Below are 7,711 nucleotides of genomic sequence, written 5' to 3'. Positions count from 1 at the left end.
TCAAATGCTGTAAATGTAGTTGTCACTTTAACCCAACCACTGACCTATTTCTATTTAGGAGTGTAAATGCTTAGGTTTGTGATTTGGTATTTTTCATTGGTAAAAACACAGTTGGTTTAGATATTAATGGACAGATTTGACTGATTTCATATCCATTATATTCACATCCATATTTCTTTTTAGGAAAAGCTAGCTGCTGAAAAGCTGAAAAGAGGAAGACCAAGGAGGAGGTTTATAGATGTGGTGAGGGAAGACATACAGGTAGTTGGTTTGAAAGAGGAAGATGTAGAGGACAGATTAGTTGAAGTTGGCCAGTGGTGACAGTGGTAAGGAAAAACTCCTGTGAATGGCTAAGGAAGAAACCTTGAGAGGTACCAGAGAACCTATTCACAAATTGGTGGCACCAAATGTATATTTATTAAAGTTCTGTTATTGTTGAGGCGAACTGTTTAGTGCTTAAATGCAGAGAACCTCACATTCACATACTGGTGATTCACATCTTGGTGGCACCAAATGTATTATAGTTGTTGAGGTGAACTGTTCAGTACTTAAATGCAGAACTGCTCATGCAAACAGCAGTCCTAAGCCATTGCATCCATTCTCATAGTTCTCGAGTTGTTCAATAGCTTCGTGGATGTTCAGGCTGTTTCTTGTTGATCTGCTTATCCAATGGGCTAGGTAGAGAAATATACCCTTTCTACTGTACCTCTTTAACAAAAATGGATCAACCAATGATGAGGTGCTCTATCAACCCTTAGTTGAGTAATCACTAGGGATATTTTTAGCTCATCTTTTTATAGGCTTCAACGTTTTATAAACGGTTTGAGGGAGAAGGAAAACAATCTGCTGTGGATGCGAGCAGATGTAGCACATCAATGACCTTTCTCTCAAAAAGGAGAGATTATCCACAATCCCTTAACCAGTCTACGCTTTTAAATCCCAGGCGCACTTGTGAGACGCTCCCTTTGACTCGTCTCGGAGAACAGAGAAACAGAGAAAACAGAGAGAGAGAGAGAGAGAGAGAGAGAGAGAGAGAGAGAGACTCATTTGGTGGGAGGCTGAGAAAAGAAAGGAACAGATATATTTCCCATATCTAATGTCCTTGCTGTTTAGAGAAGACTAGTTGCTGCATCCTATTGCACATTACCTATCACGCACAACACACACACACACACACACACACACACACACACACACACACACACATCAAGCTGTTGGAGGAGGAGAGGAGTGGTTGGCATTTGAGGGAAAACACACACACACGCACATAAACACAGCTGGAGCAGAAGAGAAGAGAAACACGGACGCCGTCGCCTGACTTATGGAAAGAGGTGACCGGGAGCGCGCGACAGCACACACACACACACACACACACACACACACACGCACCAACAAATACCTACACATACATACTCTTACCCCGACAGACAGATGTGGCCGGAGCAGGAGGCACGCTCCAGCTGTTGGTGAGTAAAGTTATTATTATTATTTTTTTCTCTCTTAAACACATAGCTGCAGAAAAGTTTAATTCAGCCTGAACATGTCACTATAAGTAATATATTGAATATATATAGAACATATATAATATATGGAATCCAAAACTCTGTGCTTAAAGATTGCGTGTCTGACCAGGAATGAACGATTATTGATTACCTGATCATTTGCCCATCTGGGCAACAACTGGATGAGATCAGACCTAATACGTGAATCGATCAAATAACCCGAGAGTCATCTTTGTTTAGAAATGTTGCTATAATATAAAGAAACTCCATAAGAATAATGGACTGTAGTGAGACCTGAATGTAATTGAATGGCATCTATTTGTTCACTAATCGATCTGTTCTTTCCAGATGTTAAATCCTTTCCCTTGCAGTTATGTTTCAGTTTTGAACCATACGACGTATCTCATTAACATAATATTAACATATCATTGATAATCAATTACAAAGTGATTGCATGTAACAGCCGACTGGGCTGAATGGCAACTTCTGGAAGTTGGCATAAATATAAATTAATAAAGTGTTATTTCCAGCAATATAAAAATCACTGTTTCTGAATTTCTTACCAAAATGCTTATTTGTCTATATTTCATATTTTTTACACTCTATTGCAAGACGAGATCTACAAATTAAAAAAAAAATCTGGAACGATCAATTTTTCCCTGTAAGAGCTTAAACACTCTGATCTTGTCCTAATCGCTCTGCTCCGCTGCTCAGCAACCTTCCGAAGTTTGAGCAAATATTTTCTTGCCAAATCCACGGGTTGCTTTATGTTTACTGCTTTTTGATGCATGGGCTAAATATTACAGCTAAAACGATTTCCGTTTTTTTCAGACGAGGAATGAATTCTTCCACTAAAATGAAATTCTAGAGAAATCTTTGCACCCTAAATAGAGCTGTGTTGTGGAATGATAAACTGAGATCGAGCACCGACATCACTGATGCTCTCGGTCCCTCTGGTCTGCAATTATGGCAGTGCAATGTGTGACACCGAGATGCAAAAAGCAGAAAAGCTTTTCTCTGTGTATGTTGGTGTGTCATGCATTTGTGTGTCTGTCTACCTGAGCACAATAGCTTGTAGCAAACACACACCCACACACATACACACTGACACCTACAGCTGTGCACACAGCAACACTGTGCAACCATCACGTTCACAGCTTAGACAAATCCCATACATAGGCTTCTTTGTGTGCCTGCATGTGTGTGTGTGTGTGTGTGTGTGTGTGTGTGTGTGGGTGGGTGTGTGTGTTGCACGTTCTTGCACTCTACCCCCTTGACTCACTCAACCATGCCATTATCAGCAGGAGTGTGTCTGACAGGTCCTTTCCCGGTGTTGCCCTGTTCAATCAGGACCTTTAAACAGGGAAACGGGAGTAGCTTCAAATAGCGGCAAGAATATCACAAACAGCCCAAGAGAGTGTGACTGTATTAGAGTCCCGAATTCATCAAGATCAGTTTCGTTGTCCTAAACAGTCCACTATGTCTGATTATTTTATCATCAGTGTTGTGACATTCCTTACAGGCTGTTGTTTCTCGCCTTGACCATGATTGTACCGTTTGGGTTTTTTTAAAGAATAGAATTACATTAAACGTCCAAATATTTATGAAATTTTCAAACATTTGCAGTATAAGGTGGTAGTTAATATATCTGCAAAATGATTCCAATATTAATCCTCATTATAATATTCAGAAATAGAAAATAAAATGACACTTCGTTATAAACAGCAATAAACAGAGTTGCTCGGGCACAAGCCTCCCATATTTCACATTCTTGAAGTCAATAAGACTAAATACAGCTTGTCATGTTATTGAAAAGCTCCTATACTCAGATATTCTCCCTTTTGAAATACTTCCCATATATGAAACTGTAAAATTGAACCTTTACCCCTGAAGGTCACAAAGTGCTGATACTGGAGACTCCTTCCAAAAATGCTAAATAAATGCCTCCTCATAGAAAACTTCATCATAGCAAAGCTTACACAAGTTTGTATAATGTTTTTTTTCAGTCACAGACATGTTCCTTTGTTAGCTGTTCCTGTATAAATAATATAGTCTGATGAGACTTTCAATATACAACATACAATATATAACAAAAAAAAAAAGTTCTTGGACACATGACCATAAAATTCGTTTGTGTTTTTGAACATCCAATTCTACATTTAGTCTCCATTTGCTTTTAGAATAACCATTTTTTTTAAAGTAGGGGTGAAGTCAGAGCTCTGTAGCAGGCCACTCAAGATCTTCTGATCCAAACCATGTAAACCATATCTCCATGGAGCAGGATTTATGCACAGGGGCATTGTAATGATGACTACCACTTCCAAAGACGTCCAATAGAATGTCCAGTTTGGGGAGGTCCATAAAACGTAATTTAAAATAATCTACTTTGATATTGTAGAGTGTAGTTACAATAACTGTTTGAATGAAATCATGAGCTCTACGTTAAAGATTTTATCTGTTTACTTGATTGTATACTATTTTGTAGGGATGTGCATCTCCACAACTGAGCCTGATGCGATTTGCATCTCAATGTATAGCCAGCAACATGATAAATAAAAAATACATACAAAGAAGCTACTGATGTAAAGCGATAGGTCTTTGGTTCAGACATATAAAAAAAAGAGCTAATAATGTCAAACATAACTTAGCAGCATCTCTGAAAGCAGCATTTATTTGTCAGTCAAGAAAGCTCCACCCCTTACACGTAGATGTCCTAACTCTGTTTTGAAAGTGTAGCATTGATGGGAATAATGAACCTAGTTGGTGTTTTGTATTTGTTAACTTGCAAGTAATTTTCATTCAAAAATGTATTCACTTATTTACATTTACTTGATTGCTTACAGTGATGTGTCTGTTACAAGACCTTGATTACTAATAAACAAAACTGTAGGACTTATAATGATGATATCAATTCTCATAATAAGACAGTTCTTTGCTCCAGATCATGCCTTAGGGATTGAATTAATAACAATAGATGCAAAATAAGCAAAAAAAGAATCACATGAGCTGTAGACATGACATGGCTCTGTATAGAATTTAATGTTTATTGTCTGTATAATTTGAGTGTTAAATTAAAGCAGACTGCATAAACCTTTCACCTTTTAATGTTATAAAATGTGAAAAAAAAAGATCTTTAGAGTGCTAGTCCTTCAGGAGCTCAGGGGTTTTCAAATCAAAGTCTAATTTGTATGAGCATCATGTATTTCCGTTGTGGATTTATTAATTGTTGTCGTAATGACAGTCTCATTATGGCGGCCTTCAAAAACCCCTTTTAGCGCCAATGTTCTGTACGGAATCAGCAAATTACAGTGAATATCATACATTGTTTTTTTCTGTTCTGATTAGCCAGACTGGAAATGTCAACAAATGGTGTATACACTTCCGCTGAACATTGTTTGCATCCTAAACATTCCTGAGTATAGGAGTAGTTCAGAAGGAAGGAAATGCATGCATGTCATTTTTCTGGATATCATGTGCAAAATCTTGTCTTGCACTACTTCATTTCCTGTCTTTGGGGTCCATAAAGCCAGATATAGTGTGTAGGTACACCTCCGTTTGGCCCTAGGCCGAATGAGTAAACTTTTATTAAAAAGTCTGGGCAGACACACCCTACACACCCGTTTGTCTGTTCTAGTAGGGCTTTTAAAATCATTTTCCCGAATTTGCATGAAGTGGGAATGATGATAGACCTCCTACGTGTGCCATGCAGTAACTCTTACTAGTGTTATTAATGTTGAGTGAGTGGGTTTCTATTCAGTCCATCTTATTGACTCGTGCACTTTAGAAGGATGTGGGCGTGAGTGATTAGCTTGAAAGAGTGTGTATTAGAAAATCTTGTAGATGCTACTGTTCAATTCATTATTATTCAATATTTTACAATTGCTCTTTCTTCTTTCCACTTAATTCTATTCTTTTCAGATGTCACTTAAAGTCCCTATCATTTAAAAAAAAAATCAGTGTAGAAGAATCAGTAAAGGGAATATAGGAAGCTGATTGGTACCAGAAAAATCAATTACATAGACAGCATTGGGGGGGTTTTAACATTGGGCCAGGAAGCTAATTGAAATTAAGGCAGTGGAAGAGTAGCAAATAAACAATTAGCCCATAAAATTCCCAAGAGTCTCATAGAACTCTTTCAAAAACTACACACCTTTATTAGGTACTGAATAATATGCTTTAAGGTAAATGTGGTTCATTTTAAATCTGGCAGAAAAGAAAACCTTAAAGCGAAACAGGAAAATGAAGCTCACTGATTATCGTTCATTGCTGTTGTGTAAAAGATTATGTAAGATCGTTAACTCTTCACTGCTTAGCTCTACACTCAGACTGGATTCTGATCTGACTCAATCATATGATTGAGATGATATTTCCAAATGAATAACTGCAGAAGTTCAGCAATAGCATTTATGATTTCTGAGCCGCTGCTACGGCAAAACATAAGCCACCTGAAAGCCTTTCTAGTTTTCTGGCTGAAGTAGCAGTCAGTAGTAGTCAGACCGAACATGAATAAAATTCCCCCTGCAGAAATGGAAATTCACTGAACGGAAAAGGACACGGGACATAAAATGTACATTTGCTTCTGGCAGTGGTTATTTCTGTCTTACAGCAGTTCATTTTTAGATAAGTCTTGACCTGTGAATTCATGATCTTTGGTCTAGTGAGCCTATAAAACAACAACGGTGGTTAGAATTTAGTTTGTCAGGTGGCTGGTTACTATGTGGATATCTTTAGGGGTCAATTATGACGGTAGCTAAAGCATATATCGCCTTACATTGAACACTAGCGACATTTTCTGAAGGGGAACCATTTTTTTAAAGTGACATTTCAGTCTCTTTTTTTTCTTTGTCCTTAGTCTCATAGCTTCTAAGGCTATGTCCACATGAATCTAAACAGATCTAAAAAGCATTTCAAGTTTAAAACACTATCTGTCTACACTGGCATTTTTGAACTTCTTCTGGTCCACAGTGAAACGTGTAAAAATGCTTACAACCCTCTTTGAAGTGATATCGAGTCAAAGCACCAAGTTTTTTTCAACAGACAAAGTTGAAGGTGTTCTTATCAAGACTTCAGTTGTTAGTGTAAAGTCTGATGAGTCACTTGTCTGCATTACATGTTTGGCCTACTGTCCTCCATGACACAGTGTCTTTATGCATCTAGTTTTTCAAAAAACGCTCTCCGAAATGAGCATATTTAATCCTGTGAAGAGCAACATCCAGTGAAATTGAAAGATATGCCACGGTATGTATTGAAATTATAAAGCTGTTTCATTTAACCAGTGTGACCTATATGAGAAGTGTATTTGTGCAGAATACAAATCATTTTTTGTCAATCTTTATGCTGATATATGCTGTTTCAAGCCATCTCTCTAATAACTATAGCCATCCTTCTGTACTAAGCTTTTTAACCCACTTGCATTTAAAAAGCACCATTTGGAGAAAAGGGAAAAAAACAGTGCCATGTCCCTTATTAGCATCATTTTGTTAATCATTTCTACACCCAGGCTTTCAAGGGCACAAAATATCAAGCGAATCTCGCTAATGTGTGAGCACATGCCCTGAATCTCGTCACTAATTGTATAATTCTTCCTTTAATGCGTAAAGCCTGCTGAGCATGTGGCAATGACACACGTCAAGGTCAAGGCCTTATCTTTTTTTGTATTGAAGCGCCAAGGGCAGCAGGAGACCGCTGTTTCCATGGAGTTTACCCCATTACCCCCCTCTTCTCCATGGGCTGGGGTTCAAAGCAGTGTGGAAAGCACATATCTCATGATCAGACATACTGTATGTGCACCAAGCTGTATACCTGAAATTTTTACTGAACAGATTTCTACATGAAATGACAGTGCATCTCAGGTGATGGCTGCTTTCACTTTTAGATGTACATTTAGTATTATTTTATAATGGCTGGCTTTTACGAGATACCTGTTATTTTTAGTTACAGAAAAATTGAGCTTCGCACCTGGGTCAAACACGATTTGCGAGCTCTCATGCAGCCTCGATCAATAATGCATTTGATTAATCATTAACCTATGAAAGGGGCAGGTGTCCGGTGGAAGGCGCTCGAGGGAAATTAACCCCCCACCCGCCCTGGGCAAAATGCAAGTTGGATTCAGCATTTGATGCTTGCAAGATTTATTCAATTGATTCAATTTTTAATGCCCTCTCGAAAATAGCACAGCCCATCTGAGCCACACTGCTCTGAGCCCTGGC

At 38.2% G+C, this 7,711-nt stretch overlaps 1 protein-coding gene across 1 annotated transcript in view; it reads left to right on the top strand.

Moving 5' to 3' along the window:
• Positions 1 to 1,029: 1,029 nt before the first annotated feature.
• LOC124403312 (leucine-rich repeat and immunoglobulin-like domain-containing nogo receptor-interacting protein 3) overlaps positions 1,030 to 7,711 on the top strand; it is a 43,228-nt gene continuing 36,546 nt past the window's right edge. Inside the window, exon 1 of the mRNA XM_046876990.1 lies at positions 1,030 to 1,466. The gene's annotated coding sequence lies outside the window, so the exon portion shown is untranslated. The remainder of the gene's footprint in view (positions 1,467 to 7,711) is intronic.

This window comes from Silurus meridionalis, chromosome 20 (assembly GCF_014805685.1).
Source record: "Silurus meridionalis isolate SWU-2019-XX chromosome 20, ASM1480568v1, whole genome shotgun sequence".
Classification (NCBI taxonomy): Eukaryota; Metazoa; Chordata; class Actinopteri; order Siluriformes; family Siluridae; genus Silurus; species Silurus meridionalis.
Note: the sequence above shows the minus strand (reverse complement) of the source record. Positions and strands in the feature narration are given on the sequence as shown.